This window comes from Symphalangus syndactylus, chromosome 4 (assembly GCF_028878055.3).
Source record: "Symphalangus syndactylus isolate Jambi chromosome 4, NHGRI_mSymSyn1-v2.1_pri, whole genome shotgun sequence".
In the NCBI taxonomy this organism is placed as follows: Eukaryota; Metazoa; Chordata; class Mammalia; order Primates; family Hylobatidae; genus Symphalangus; species Symphalangus syndactylus.
Genome location: NC_072426.2, coordinates 141,888,591 through 141,905,617, shown reverse-complemented (window position 1 = coordinate 141,905,617; position 17,027 = coordinate 141,888,591). Strand labels below are relative to the sequence as shown.

At 38.5% G+C, this 17,027-nt stretch overlaps 1 protein-coding gene across 2 annotated transcripts in view; it reads right to left on the bottom strand.

Moving 5' to 3' along the window:
* Positions 1 to 17,027, bottom strand: part of PALLD (palladin, cytoskeletal associated protein) — a 422,857-nt gene that overhangs the window by 343,464 nt on the left and 62,366 nt on the right. The gene's annotated exons all lie outside the window — the stretch shown is intronic.

Below are 17,027 nucleotides of genomic sequence, written 5' to 3'. Positions count from 1 at the left end.
TTGCATGACATGATACTCAGAAAGAATGTATCAAAAATATAGGGAAAAGTTAGTAGAGAGCTATGCCAGGCAGTACATCAATAAATATTATGTTATTATTCTAGATTTTGCAATGTTTGTGGTATTTGTTGTGTTTTAAAAATTTATAATTTATTAGAATCATTCTCATTCTAAATAAAAATTCAAGAGCATGCTTAATATTGTATTCTTTTCCTTAAAGAAGTCTCCAAAACTGTATGAGTTTCAGGCACAAATGTGGATCCATCCCTGAATTTATGAGAGTGCCTGTTTCCCCACACGCTTGCTAATTCTAGGTAGTATTAAAATTTTGTATACTTGCCAATCTGATAAATAATATATGGTATATTTTTTATGGTTTTCATTTATATTTAATTATAAATTAAGCTGAGCGTTTTATTATCTTATATAGAAATCCCTTTCATTATGTTTGCCAGAGTTGTCTTTAAAAAAATTCATCTGTGACAATTCTGACTGTAACACAATTATCTCTCTGTCTGTCAATCATGCTCCAAATCCTTTTCTCAATTATTTGTTGATTCTTTGACTTTGCTTATGGTGTAATTTTTTTCCCATTAAAAATATTCAATTTTTATTAGATTTACCAATTGATGACAACATTTTGAAAAGGGTAAAAGTGCTATATTGAATATATTGGGGCTTAAGTATGGATTGACTCAATTAAATACCTTTAAGGTTAAATGAGATAAGCACAGTTTAAGAAACATAAAAACCTAGATATTTTGGCTTACTTTCTCCAAGTCAGAGAGATGGTAAATTGTAATTTATTTTAGAAACCAAGGATTCTAGATATTTCCTCCCGTTTCCTTTTTTTTTTTTTTAACAAGGTCAAGTTAGTCTATACTTGGAATTGGTGAGGAAATCTATAGGACCCAATCTATAAGACTTGCATTTTCATTGTCAAGAAGTGACACTGAAGTACAAACCTAAGCTACCTATGCGGCTGCCTCCATGGGAAGTGCCCCTGTTAATTCTCTGTGAGATGAAATGTCTAAAAGTCATTTCTCCAGGCTCTTAGCTCATTGTGCATTTTGATGAGTGAACCACGCCAACCTCATACAGAAGGGCAAGAGTTCCCTACGTAGAAACACATTTGGTTCGTTCAACAGCCTCCCCAGGACAACAGACCTGCTCACCTGCCTGGCAAGCTACGTCTGTCCTTTCAGGCCCACTTTAAATGCTGCCTCAATAAGATGTTTCTGGATTCCCAAGGAATAACTAATCACACCCTCACTGAAGTTTCCATAGCAGTAGGTTTACAGTATCTTTATAGCGCTTAAGATACTTATAATATAATGTATATTCTGCATATTTCTCCTCTATTAGACAACGGGCTTCTTGCAGGTAGGAGTGTGTCTATTCATCTTGAAATCCATAGAACATAATAGGTACTCAAGACATTTTCATTTTTGTAGAATGTACAGAAAGTCTACATACCTGATTTAAATGGAGTATAAATAATATACTTAAACTACCAAAAAATCTAATTAGTATTAGTAGTACATTTATAACAACGCAAGCATGGTATGGGTTGCTTTGGTGATAACTGAAAGTTGGGTATTCTGTGTTTTATTTTTTTCTTTTTCAAGTTTTATTTCAGGTTCACAGGGTACCTTACATGTGCAGGTTGGTTACAAGGGTAAATTGCATGTTCCTGGGGTTTAGTGTACAAATAATTTTATCACTCAAATAGTGAGCACAGTACCTGATAGGTAGTTTTTCTACCCTCACCCTGGTATTCTGTTGAGTAGATAAAAATCATACACTGTAGGCCAGAGTTTTACCTTTAGGTTTCTTAGCCCCTGCACTCTCACAACTGAATTCATAACCATATTCACTTTAAAGAGCCAAGGACATTGTCACAGCAATTAGTAGACACTGTCTTGCTTCACTATAAATGGGTTAACACATTTACTCCTACAACCACACTTTAAGTGAAAACTGCCAACATCTATAGAGAGGGATGGTTTTGGCACTAAAATGCCAATACACTTACTTTAATAAATGCTCATCTGTATAATTATACATAATAAGTGTTTTGGACAAAGACTTCAAAGTCTTTTAAGCATTTACCATAAACGATGTGAACTAGTACAAGAAAGAAGACCCCTGGGCCCCACCATACCACAGGCTTAGACGTCATCTCGTGTTTATTACATAGTACAGATCTCAATAAATCACTGTGCTTTGGAAAAGTGTCTAATTTATTCTTTCACACTTGCCAAAATATAGCTGCATTGGGAAACTTAAAATAGCCCAGTATTTAATTGGTTCTAGGCATGCACATAAACAGGTATTGTTAAAGAAACCAAGTTATTGATTCAATAAAAGACAGCGGATAACCACAGGCCCCACCGCAATTTATCCTCATGGAGGTCAAGGACAGCAAACATTTATCTGGGGTCTTTAATGACATCTAGTCAATTTCTCTAATCCGTAGTCCTTTGGATTAGTCATTTATCATTCCTTCGGGAAAACAAATCCCAAAATGACTGGTTCAAATGCATTTGACCTTTAGCTGCAAAACAGATAATTCATTTACATGAAATAGATTATTCTGTAAGAAGATTCTGTTAATTGAGACTCTTTTTTGAAAGTCATAAGCCTAGCAAAGTTTCCATAGCAACTCTGACAATTCCACATAGAGTTAGTTATGTTAACCCTGTTCTTGATCTATTATCGTCTTTAATATACTATGGGTGTAAAATAGCTACTGAATTTGTTACAGGTTCAAACACTACAAGGATATCACTGACACAACCTGTAAGGCATTACTGGAAGACTTTAGGAGCCTAATAACTGTCAGTTATTGAATGTCTAGTTGACACCGTCTGTATATAATATCTTCGAGACTACTTACTGAATGCTCATTTGTAATATATCCCAATTGGGCACCAGAGAGATTAGATCATTTGACCCAATACCACATGAACCAGAATTCAAGTCCTCTTTGGTCTGACTACAAATGGTGCTCTTTCACTATACTGGTTTCATTAAGCTCTATACAAGGTTCTGAAAAGACATTCATTCCCTGTGTTACAAACATTTGATTTGTTAAGTATTAGTAGGATACCACCTCCCCTCACATGTCTGTTTTTTTTAAGGCTACTTCATGAACATCATCCTGCTTGCTCTGTCTAGGAACTAAACTGTCAGGAATGATGGTATCACCTTGCGACTAAGGTAAAGCTTATTCTAAGCTTTCACATGCCTTGCTTGTATCCACGTCTATTTATTCAGCCTTTGGCTAATAACTGATCATCAAATTCCACCTTAGTCAAAGTGCTTTTCACTCCTACTTACACTATCCTTAGCCATCTCCTTACCTTCCCTATTTCTTTTTTACTTTTTTCTCTTTTAAAAAGTTTGTCCAGTTCTTTAAAAATAAACCACTCCTTTATATATAACCTCTACTTCTTATTTATTATTTCAAGAATTTTCCTAATTGTGACTGACAAATATAAGAGTTAATAATGCTACGCCGAAAACCAAGAGGCCATTAACATCCAAGTCTGTGAAACTACCCAGATGGTCCTTTTTCTATAAGCCTCCAATAAACTCATCTAACTAAACATCTTTCCACAGCACAGCACTTTGGAAAAACAATACAAAATAACTGTATGTCTTCAAAAATTTTTAATCATTAGAATTGCGATGGTATTTTTTCTATTTTTTCATTTCAAACACAGATGTACATAGAGCACCCAACATTAATAAGTTGTTGGGACTTACATGGGATTTTTGGTGGGCCTGCTTTGTAACACTAAGGGTTCCAAATTGGTTCTAAACACCTGACTGTCAAGTACACTGTAATTCACTACTTTTTAAAATTGGGGACTTCCTGTGTTTGTTGGAGTGGAGATGTATATTTGCATTTTGATTATCTATGGATGACCAATTTGACTGGAATCCTCTTGCTTTTTGGCATCTTCCTCCAGTTTCTGGGCTAGATGATAACTTGCCAAGACAGGTGGCTGGGAAAGGCTGAGATTGCACGTGGAAGCCAGCATGTGCTTTTGGTCTGAATTTCAAAGCTGAACTTTTGATTGGACCCGTCTTCCTTTTTTATTTTTGCCTGGTGACTGGTAATCTCTTTACTAAACAAAGTACTTTTCTTGGCTAACAAGATATATGCTGAGGAGAAAAGGTAGAGCTGAGAGGTCTCTCTTCCTCCCCTTAATCACAACAGATCCAGCAGAGAGAAGCTGGAGCCATGATATTTGAAAGAATCCAAGAACCTTTAGCTGTGTTGGAAAAAAGCTTAGTAGGAGAGATGAGAGTTTAGAAGAAGGGAGAGGGAAAATCTGATGAAAGTAAGAGATGAAATTAACCATAAACATTTAAAAGAATATCATTGTGATTTTTAACAATCCAGCAGAGCCTATAAAATAAAATTTATAGAGAAAAGTATTGGGGAACCAGTAATTTCACTGTGTGTTATACTTTATGAAGTCTCTTATAGTAATTTTTGCATAGTTGACATTTTTTTTAAAGGAAGAGGCAAATGACATTGCATTTTATTCCACTATAAATCTCAGGAGCAAAGCCTTAATTCATGTGACTATTTGGGATGGTTCTAGACACGTAGGTCTCTTCAAAATTTTAAAGCTCAGATCTGTCAAGACAATGACCTAGATTCCTCTTCAAGTTTCGTCCTGTAGGGCTTGTTGTCCCACATAGTATAATAGCAGTAGTCTTTCTACCTTGGCTTCTAGACAGACCAGCAGGCTAAGTTAGAAAAGATACACGTTGTAGATGAAGATGAGCTTTTTTTTTTTTTTTAATACTGCAAATGACTACCTCTATAGGAGAGATATGATATGTAAGGATAGCCATAATAGAAGAAGAGTTAGGGTCAAGTCAAATAAGATCTAACTTGATCTTTTGCTGCACCTTGGTGATCTCCATGCAGTGGAGTTCCTGAATGTTAGGAACAGATCATTTTATTCTATTTTGTATTCATCTTCTAACAATTGTTTTCTGAGGCACAGTTTAGCATGACTTAACTAGTTTTTGAGATCTCAAAGTAAAAACACTCCGAGGTACTTTAGGTTCTAAGTAAAGTTTCTCATCTTTTTATGACAATACTGTTGTTTTTCTCCTGTTAACTGAGTTCTCATAGACATGTTCTATGGTATAGTTGGGACTCTTCCTCATGACCCCTTGAAGTTCATAAAAATCCATAATAGGCTGGGCGTGGTGGCTCACGCCTGGAATCCCAGCACTTTGGAAGGCTGAGGCAGGTGGATCATGAGGTCTGGAGTTCGACACAAGCCTGACCAACATGGTGAAACCCCATATCTACTAAAACCCCGTATCTACTAAATCTTACAGGTGCAGTGGTGGTGTGCACCTGTAATCCCAGCTACTCAGGAGGCTGAGGCAGGAGAATCGCTTGAACCTGGGAGGTGGAGGTTGCAGTGAGCTGAGATCGTGCCACTGCACTGCAGCCTGGGTGACAGAGCGAGACTCCATCTCAAAAAAACAAATCCATAATAGTACTAAGAGTAGCTGAAGAGTAGCATTTCCGTGGCTTATTGCACTCATCCATATTTTGGAAGTTATTTCTCAAATACACAAGTGACTTTTTAGGATAATATTTTTATTGCTCCAAAGCCTTGTCTTTTATTTCCTTTTCATTCTCCACAGATAACATTTAACATTTCCTGGGGGCCAAATTAATAATAATAAATTCTGTCATTAACATAAAAGGAAATGTGATTAAATTATTCTTTTAGGAAAGAAGATATAATGACATCTCAGGCCAGGAATTTTACACTAAAAATCATACCATATTTTGGAATTTCTCAAAGTATAGTTTAAAAAGATACATCAATATTATATAGAAATAGAATTAGTCATACATAAACTTTGAGTTGATGTTATTGAGTGAGTTTCTGAGATTATATGCAGGGTTGGAGGTGAGATTTTCATGAAAGGTCATTTTTACTGGTGATGAGAAAGAATCTATGGTAGTAAAATTGTGACTAGTTTTTATTAAGTGTGGGTTATACTATGCACTTATGTCTTTAATACCCACATCAGTTTCATAGGGATATATTGTGATCTCCTCTTCGTAAGCTGGGAAATGCAGGAAATACAGGCTCAGGGAGGATAAGGACCCACTTAGAGCTAAATGGTATCTGGCCCACTGGGATTTGAACCCATTGCCTGACTATTATAGAGTCCTATGTTGTGCACCTCAGCATGCAGACTCACAGTATTACTGACATCTCTCTAACCCATTGAGTGGGAGGAACTGTTGCAGTAAATCTTTTGGAGAGAAGCTAAGAGGGTCTTAGAGAATGATATGATAGAAAATACATACTTTCGGCCAGGTGTGGTGGCTCATGCCTGTAATCCCAGCACTTTGGGAGGCTGAGGCAGGTAGATCACCTGAGGTCAGGAGTTCAAGACCAGCTTGGCCAACATGGCGAAGCTCTGTCGCTACTAAAAGTGCAAAATTAGCTGGGTGTGGTGGCACAGGCCCATAATCCCAGCTACTCAGGAGGCTGAGGCAGGAGAATTGCTTGAACCTGGGGGGAGGAGGTTGCAGTGAGCCGAGATTGCGCCATTGCACTCCAGCCTAGGCAACAAGAGTGAAACTCCATCTCAAAAAAAAAAAAAAAAAAAAAAAATACACACTTTCTAGGTCCCCTTCTGAGTAAAGACAGCATGCTCTTCTTCACCTATGTTATCCTATTCTTCACTCCATGGTGTTCTACCCTGTGCTGAAGTGCAGGTTTGCTTAGTTATAGAGTAGATCAGTTATTACCAAGATCCTACTGTGTGCCACAGACAACTTCTAGAAGCCCAGCCAGTCCCTTGCTCATTTTCTTCCTGGTTCTCTAGGATAATCATGAAGAATTGTTTCTTTTTTTTTTTTTTTTGAGGCGGAGTCTCACTCTGTCGCCCAGGCTGCAGTGCAGTGGCGCGTTTCTTACTCCAACTGGAAAAACAAAATTCAAAACCATATGCCCTGCTACTTAAAAGCCACTAAATATTTCATTATTTAATAGACGATACAAGTATGCCATTATTATACAGAAAGACAACATTTTCCTTGTGAATTTCTGATGATATTTTAACAGGGTGGTTCTAACTGGTCTCAGAATTTTTCTGAGGAATAATGCTATTTGTTGGAAAAAATACTTAGATATGCACTGGGGATAAGTGGATATTGAGACTTTTGTGTAGTCGTTAAGACTGTTTTTTGAGATGGGAGTTTTGCTCTTGTTGCCCAGGCTGGAGTGCAATGGCACAATCTTGGCTAACTGCAACCTCCATTTCCTGGGTTCAAGTGATTCTCCTGCCTCAGCCTCCCGAGTACCTGGGATTGCAGGTGCCTGCCACCACGCCAAGCTAATTTTTCTTTGTATGTTTAGTAGAGACGGGGTTTCACCATGTTGGCCAGGCTGGTCTCAAACTCCTGACCTCAGGTGATCCCCCCACCTTGGCCTCCCAAAGTACTGGGATTACAGGCATGAGCCACTGAGCCCGGCCTGAGTGGTTAAGACTTCTAGTCAACCTGGGGAAAGAACTTTTAAGTGTGCCAATCCTGGAGGCTTCAGCAAATTCTTTCACCATGTGACATGTGGTGCAAATGGACATCCTTGTAAAAACTGGTGAAGAGAGGTGGACATGGGGCCAAAAGAGGCAGCACGCAGGTATACAGAACAGGAGCAGAGAGGATCATGAGAGGAAAAGCAGTTGGGAATCCTTAGAAAGACCTTCAAGAGTTTAAATCTTTCCAGTCTGGCACTGGGCAGAAAAGTCCATTAGGCTTGATTCTTTCAGTTGTAAGTGAGGATCAACTAATACCTGGATCTCAAGATAATTTATCAACAATACCTCTCATGCTTAGCAACTTCCCAAACTTTTCTTTCCTATCTTTAATACGGAGTGTCAGCTCTGAATGGAAATTTCAACTTGTTCTCCCCCTTCTTGAGGTTTCAAATATGAAGAAATTGACTCAGCAGCAGATCTATAGTTTTTGGTGGTGGGGGTTGGTGGGAGTGGGTACAGTGGACTGGGTTATCCCAGGAAAGATTTCACGGTTATAGAACACTTTAAAGTATGGGCACTGATAGTCACAGGAAGAAACGGACCAAAAATCGCCTTAAAAAAAGATGACTCAGAATTCTGACTCAGAGGGATTGGGGCCAATTTCTGATCTCATCTTGAAGCTTCCTGAAGCACCTGGACTTTCCCTGAAGGTCTCCTACCTAAATTGGAGCTTAGACCACACCTGTCTGGCCCTGAGGGAATAAGCTGACAAGCACTCGGCCTGCAGTGGATGCAGCTGTTCTCATTAGATCAGATGTGGATCAGAGTGATAACTTTCTAGAAGCATAATTTACCATACATTACAATCAAGAATGACGAATTACAGTACGGCAAAGCACTTTAGAAATGACACAAACTTTCCCTGCTAAGGGAGCCAGCTCTGAGGAACCAGTACAGTTGTGCTTGACAATAGCCTGTTTGACGTTAGGGACTGTTGTCCTATTATCTAGTGTTTTACAGATACCCCTGGCCTTAAGTTCATTTCGACCCAAACATGAAAACTCACTGTCAAGGAACAGATGAAAAGTTCCACAAATTGATTCAGTAATTTCATCTAGAGTTGCAAATTGAGTGTTTCATAGAGGAGAATACTTGAAAGAAGAAATTGGCTGGAGGAAAATAATTTTACTTGAAGCTGTTTCTGATAGAGATTGAACAAGGCTATTTTTTTAAACAAACCATTTTGCTCTTTCTACATTTAGAACATTTTAATTTAGTGAAGTAATCTGAGAAGAATGATAACCAGAGTATGCTTAAAAAGTATCTGAAACTTGGCCAGGAGCGGTGGCTCACACTTGTAATCCCAGCAGTTTGGGAGGCTAAGGCGGGCAGATCACTTGAGGTCAGGAGTTCGAGACCAGCCTGGCCAACATGGTGAAATCTCGTCTCTACTAAAAATACAAAAGTTAGTGGGGCATGGTGGCGGGCACCTGTAATCCCAGCTACTCGGGAGGCTGAGGCATGAGAATCGCTTGAACCCCGGAGGCAGAGGATGCAGTGAGGTGAGCACGCCACTGCACTCCAGCCTGGGTGACAGAGTGAGACTCTGTCTCAAAAAAAAAAAAAAAAAAAATCTGAAACTATTTCCATTTCTCTCTAAAAATCTGCAGACAACCATCTGAGGGTGACTAGGTGAATAAATCTTCTTTAAGGTGCTCTTCTCTTTCCCAACCCCACATTTCTTCAACATTTGAAAATTCTCAGAATAATGGGCCAGTTTCATAGCTCAGGGTGTTTGGCTCCAGGAATTTTTTACAAATCCAAACTCCCAGGGCTCCCAGCGATCCTGGTAGGAAACTGGGAATGGGGTCAAGGGAGAAGAAAAGCAGAGCAGTGGCTCTCAATCTCACAAACTGCTGAGAGGAACGGACACTCCGCAGACATTCCCAGGCCCCATCAAGACTGACCCAGATCCAAGTGCGCCAGTTAGCACCAGATTTGACTTCAGAATGACTCAACTGAGTTTCTGCCTCAAGGGGTTTAGCCCTGGAGAAAGGCACCAGAAGACTCCCTTCTTGTGACACGCCTCGCAGTCTCATCTCCTGTCCACTTCCCCTCCTGCTTGCAGCCTTACCTTCCCACTTGAATCTCCCCTGCACCCCCCTGAAGAGTGCTCCACCGCATTTTAATGAATCATCTGAGTGCTGTTAGGCCAAGTGGTGACTCAGTTTTTTGGCTATTGAGAATGGCAGGAGAGTTCTCTTAACTCAGTTTTGTGGATTTCTGTGTGGTGGAAAATGGGAGGAGGTGGTGAAATCCTTAGTCTTAGTAGCACTGGTTAGGGAATTGGTACAGCAGGGGAGAGGTAGAATAGGGAAAAAAGCGGCTGGCCAGGGATAACCTTAGCCACGCACAAGGCAAGCTGAGGTTTGAGAAAAAATGGAAAAGTTGGGAGATGTTGGCACGGCTGTCCTTCATAACTGCCTTCACATCCGCTCTCCCTAGCACTGAAGCCTCCCTGCGCTTTGGAGTCCCTGGCAGAGACTGGCTCGGGCAGTCTTTCCAGTGAAATCTGGTGAGCTGTCTGCTGCTTTAGCCAAGCAATGCTGCTACTGAATGACATAAACAGTTCCCTTTCTTCAAGGGTGAAAGTATATTGGTGTGTTCTAGCAAACCAAGCAAAACGTGAAAAATATTTCAATTTTTAGGTGGCATTTGGTTAAGTGATTGCCTATGTGGTCTTCAAAGAATGTCTCCATTGGGGATAGACTATCATGATGCCAGAATTTTCCAAATCCCTAGACTCTTGAAGACCTTTCTAGCTGCCATCATTTGAAAGCTTAGCAGATTGTCATTTGTATCTACACACCCACATTCTTCAACATCAGCACTGCTGGCATTTTGGGCTGGAGAATTCTTTGTCGTTGGTAGGTGTCCAGGGCACTGTGGGATGTTTAGCAGCTTCTCTGGCTTCTACTCTCTAGTACACCCCGCTCCCAGTGGTGACAACTGAAATGTCTCTAGGCATTGACAAATGTCTTCCGAGCAGAAGCACAGATCTGCAAAGAGACTGTCTAGGATACTAGACTTTTCCTTTTTACTCACCCTCTTATCACACAGTACCCCTAGCTATGTCTCCTTGCCCTGAGGGAACATTTGATTTTTTTCGTAAGGAAATTCAGGAGAAAATATTTTTTAATTCCACAAAAGAATTAATGGAGAATGAGAGACTGAAGTGATGATGATTTGGTATATAAGGGTTTGAAAGAGCTCTAATGTTTAAATTAGGCTTGTTCCATGGATGTCCAGAGTGCCCTGGAAAGCATGACCCCTTTGAACCCAGGAAGCAATCAGCTCTGCCACCAGGAGCCCTGGGCAGCCATATGATCAGAAACTGGGTTTACAGTTCAAACCCAGTACTGGGTTCTAATCCATACTTGCACAATGATTCAACTTACATTTTAGCTTGGCAGTTCTAGAAATCTCTGGCTGTCTCAGTTTTACCAGTTCTAAAGTAAAGAGAGGGACTCGCTCCTCCTCTCCCTCCCACAATTCCCAAATTAATGATCAACGACAGCAAAATGAATTGGGTCCAGCATCCAGACAGTGGTGAATTCTGGACTTTGCTGGGCAAAGGAATCTCAAGTTGAGGCTCAATTGTGAGGTGTAATGAGGTGTGTAAAAAAAAAAACGTTCTCTGTATTCTTAAGAAGGGAGTTGCTACATAAATTTGGGACATATCCAATTCCTAATGGTTTACCATGAGTTTGGGAGTACTGGAATCAAAGGGTGAAGGGTCTCAGCTTTCTTTTTTGTGGGGCTGGAAATAGTAGCTTGATAGGCACTGCTTAGATACAAAGCCTTTTTTTTTTTTTTTTAAGGTCTCTTGAGGACCTGGAGAAGCGATGTCGTATACTAAAGATATCTTAAAGTGCTCAAACACTCTGGCTGAATAAAAATTTCTTAAGACATTTCTTTCCAACTCGAACAAAATTACCAAAATATGAGCCAATTGGTAACATTTAAACAGCAACCTTAATGCAGATAGACCTATAATAGTAAACAATATGACTGTATTTGGTTTCAGGGAAAGAAGTTTATCTAGCTAATGCTATTTTCCTGACATTCTACCAATGCAAAGGACCCTGGATCCAATACTTTAATATGTCATTGTGTGGAAATCTCAGCTCTGACCTCTTAAGAGTGCTAAGAAGATTCCCCAAGCTAACTCTGACATTGTTTGGGAAACTTGGCTCCTAAGAGCAGGCGTGGGCCGCTTGGTTCCACCCTGGGCTGGGGAGCTTTTCATCAGGTATTGTGTCCACAGGCTCCCTCAGCTGGTGTCTCCGAAAACGACAGGCTGCTCCTCACACTGTCCTGAGCTCTCAGAATTAAATTGTTGGGGCCAGGGGCACACTCAGTGCCTGTGCCGGGGACTGGATCCCAGGCCCCCTCCGTTTTCTCTTCTATCTAAGAGTGCCTTCGTGCATAGACATGACAGCATTGATGAGCTGTGGGATGGCTGCAATCCCTTCTTCATAAAAAGGTGTGGGTCAGTAGAGGGAGGTGGGAGGAGAGACATAAGGCTGGTTGCAAATCTCTTTTCCGTGACCTGCGAGTATAATTGAAGCTACATAGTTAGTTACACCTCATCTATGAAATGGGCTAATCTATGAAATGGGTTACACCTCATCTATGAAATAGGTTAATCATTTTCTCTCCTACACGGACACACACACACACTCACACTCACATATTCTCATGGTCACACCCACACTACTCATAAGGATGTTGTGAGAATTAAACAAGATAATGGTTATAAAACCACTTGATAAACTACAATATGTCATAAATTTTGAAACTATTGTTTTTGTTATACATCATGAGCAGTATGTCCTGTGTTCCTACATTTTTTTAGAGACCATTCAATACATTTGGAATCTATTACCAAATAGAAATAGTTTCCATAACAAACATATCTATCTTCTTGTCAATTAGAATTTCTGTCAAATTTTTATAGTAACTATTTATTATTACATAAACCAGTTATATTGGAACTGGTGTAAAATAGCTGAGAAGGGGGGGAACTCTACTAGACATTCCAAATAAATGTGTAGTTTCTTTGTGTGTGTGTGCATGGGTACTTTGTTGAGGGAATATTTTGCTCACCATTGTGTTCTTAGTTCTGGCCTAGAATAAATGCTTGTTAAATGAATGAAAGAAAATATACATTATATAATGACTTTCCATCAAACAGTCCCCCTCAAGTTTATCCATATTCTCAGCCATCGCAGGATTTTCCATCACACATGGTCCACATTTGAATGTTCATATTCAGAAACACAGCTGGGTGAAACTAAAGTTTACTCATTTTTGGATGGCAGAAACAAACCACAGATTGAAATAGAAGACATTGTAAGCAATGTGTCTGACATACTTGGTGATTAAGATAGAAAACAATTCCTTAGATGCCTTAAAAGTGATATTTATTTTATATATCCAACTTTTCATGAAGGCAATCACACAAATTAAGATTGTTAACACATGCTCTAATGAAGGATTAAGTAGAAATTTAAATGGAAAGATGACAAAATCCAAAACAACAATTTTTGGTTGAGATCCAAGAAAGATGATTTATGAACACGTTTCTTTGTTTAATGCCAGACCCAGTAAAAGTACCATCTTGGTTATCTGGCATCTGTTCCATGCCTATTGGCATTCTTAACCCACACTGTAACAATATAGTGGTTCAGCAGAGGGATACTTACACTTTGTCGAAATCTGAATGTATTAATTTTAATTGCTTTAAATTAAAACTGAAGACAAGAGGTAAAAAAAAAAAAAAAAAAAACTTGATGGTCTTAGAGTACTACATAAGCTGGGGCTAGATTTTACCTGATGTCTATACATAATGATTTCCAACTATGCAAAACCACATTGGAGTGGGACAAAATAAAAGTGGGATAGGGATAGAATCTGGTATTTATTTGGTTCCTTCTTTGTGTTAGACACTCTATGTGCCATTTCATTAGCTTTATATGCACCCATGCACAGAATTTCATGCTCCTTATTTCAGAGATGAGAAATTTTAGGCTCAGAAAATTTAATTGAATGTACTAGAACTAGTGGAGAAAAAAATGGAAACTATGCCTTTCTTGGTGGTGGGAATACCGCCACCTCAGTTTGGATTGGAAGGTTGGAGGAAAGAAAAGAGATCGAAGGAGAGTAGACATGAGAACTAGGCTTGGTAAACAGACAAGGTCCCATTGGCCACCCAGCAGAGCAGAAGTATAGAGTAAAAGCACATTGGTAGGAAAAGAATAATATTATCACAGATATCCCAAGGGCTGAGATGTGTAATATTTAGTCCATTAGTCCATTAGCCTTAAATGGAAAATAAATATTCTTTTCAAGTGAAGTAAATCTTGACTCTCCCTCTTTATCCAACTCCATCAAACTGATTGGTGCACTGGAAATATTTCCAGAGGAACCTAGACTAGGAAATAAGTCTGGTGCACCAAGATGATGGTCTGTGTAACCTAGAACATTTCTACTCCAAGTGTGATATGCAGACCAGCAGTATCAGTACTACCTGGGAGCTCTTTGTGATTGTGGAATCTCAGTCTCTAGCCCAGACCTGCTGAATCAAAATGTGCTTTGGAAAACTCCTCAGGTGATTTGTATGCACATTAATGTTTGAGAATCGCTGATCTAGAATAACATTTTTTAGTTTCAGCATCATCTATTCACTTTCCAATCCTTTTTAGATAATTATAAAGGATATTTCACTTTATTCATCCATACCATGCACATAGCAAAATGTCATAGAAACAATATCTTAGATTTCACTGTTTCTCATCCTCCTAACTTTCCCTAATAAAACAAAAAGAAATGTCTCTGTATTTATTTTAGTTTTGTACATATTCTACTTGGTCTTTTCTCTTGTTCCTAAAGACTATATGATAAGTACATTAGGGCTGAAATATATAGAAAAGAGTTAAAGTCCTATCAGGGAGAGAAAATGAGAAAGTACGCTGCTAATAATGAGTATGCTGTTTACTCTTTTATTATCAACTCTAATAATTTCTTTGTCCCAGTACTTCCTGGCTTTCAATGAATAGTAAAGTACTGGAACCAAGGAATTTGTTCAATTAAGAGTGCAAAACCTTTCGTTTATCAGGCACTGGCTTAGGTTGGAGGCAACTATGCATGTAACGTTATATTTTCCCACAACAAAATACTAGCAAACCAAATTCATAGCATGTTAAAAGGATCATACACCACGATCAAGTGAGATTTATCCCTGTGATGCAAGAATAATTCAACATATGCAAGTCAATAAATGTGACATACCACATTAACAGGATGAGGGATAAATATTATCTGATCACCTCCATCGATGCAGAAAGAACATTTGACAAAATTAACTCTTTTCGTAAGAATTCTTGATGAATTAGGTATCAAAGAAATGTACCTCAATATACTAAAGGCATATATGACAAGCCCACAGCTAACATCATAAACAGTGAAGAAACAAAAGCTTTTCCTCTAAGATCAGAAATTCAGCATAGTACAGGAGGTTCTAGCCAGAGCAATTAGGCAAGAAAAAGGAATAAAAGGTATTCAGATCACAAAAGGGAGAAGTAAAATAGTCTCTGTTCACAGATGATATGATCTTTTATATAGAAAGCCCTAATGACTCCACAAAAAATCTAATAAACAAATTCAGTAAAGTAGCAGGATACAGAATCAACATACAAAAGTCAGTTGTGTTTCTGTACACTAACAATGAACTATATGGAAAAGAAATTAAGAAAACAATCCCATTTACAATAGCATAAAATCAATAAAATACCTAAGAAGACATTTAATCAAGGAGGTGAAAAATTTGCACACATTGAGAACTATAAAACTGTAATGAGAGCAGTAAGATACTTGCATAAAAACAGACATATAGACCAATGAAACATAGTAGAGAACCCAGAAATAAACCCATACATATGTGGACAGTTGGTCTTCAACAAGGGTACCCAAATTATATAATGGGAAAGGACAGTTTCTTCAATAAATAGCACTAGAAAAACTGGATATTTATATGCAGAAGAAGGAAAGTAGACCCTTACCTCACTCCACATACAAAGTCAACTAAAAGTGATTTCAAGATTTAAATGCAAGACATGAAACTGTAAAACTACTAGAAGAAAACATAAAAAAAAACTTGACATTGGTTAGGCAATGATTTTTTGATACGACCTGAAAAACATATGCAACAAAAGTAAAAATAGTTAAATGGTATTGCATCAAACTAAAACCTTCTGCAAAGCAAAGGAAATAGTCAACAAAGAGACAACCTAAGAAATGGGAGAAAATATTAGCAAACCATAAATCTGGTAAGGAGTTAATATCCATAATATATAAGAAACTTAATTCAGTTGAGTTTACTGAGTAAACTCTGTAACAATAGCCCCCAAATAACCCTATTTAAAAATGGGCAAAGGACTTGAACAGACATTTCTTCAAAGAAAACAAACGGCCAACAAATACATGAAAAAGCACTTGATATCACTAATCAGAGAAATGCAAATCAAAACAGCAATGAAATATGACCTCACACCTTTTAGAATGGCTACTATCAAAGACAAAAGATTAAGCATTGGCAAGGGTGAGGAGAAAAGCAAACCCTTGTACACTGTTGGTGGGAATGGAAACTGGTACAGTCATTATGGAAAACAGTATGAAGGTTGCTCAAAAAAAAAAAAAAAATAGAACTAGCATAAAATCCAGCAGGTATATACCTGCTTCCAGGTATATACACAAAAGAAATGAAATCAGTATCCTGAAGAGACATCTGCACTCCCATGTTCATGGTAGCGTTATCTACAACAGCCAAGATTTGGAAACAACCTAAGGATCTGGGTATTTTTTTTTTAATATTGTAACTTTTATTTTAGGTGCAGGGGTACATGTTCAGGTTTGTAATATAGGTAAACTTGTGACTCGGTGGTTTGGTATACAGATTATTTTGTCACATGGGTACAAATCATAGTATCTGACAGTTTTTGTTTTTTTTTTTCCTGAACCTCTCCCACCTCCAACCTTCTTCCCTCCAGTAGGCCCCAGTTTCTACTGTTTTCCTCCTTCTGTCCCCATGTTCTCATTATTTGGCTGCCAATTATAAGTGAGAACATGCAGTATTTCGCTTTCTGTTCCTGTGTTAGTTAGCTAAGGATAATGGCCTCTAGCACCATCCATGTTCCTGCAAAGGACTTGATCTCGTTTTTTTTTTGGCTGCATAGTATTCCATGGTGTATATGTGCCACATTTTCTTTATCCAGTCTACCACTTATGGGCATTTAGGTTGATTCCATGTTTTTGCTGTTGTGAATAGTGCTGCAGTAAACATATGCATACATATGTCTTTATAGTAGAATGATTTATATTCCTTTGGCTCTATACCCAGTAATGGGATTGTTGGATCAAAT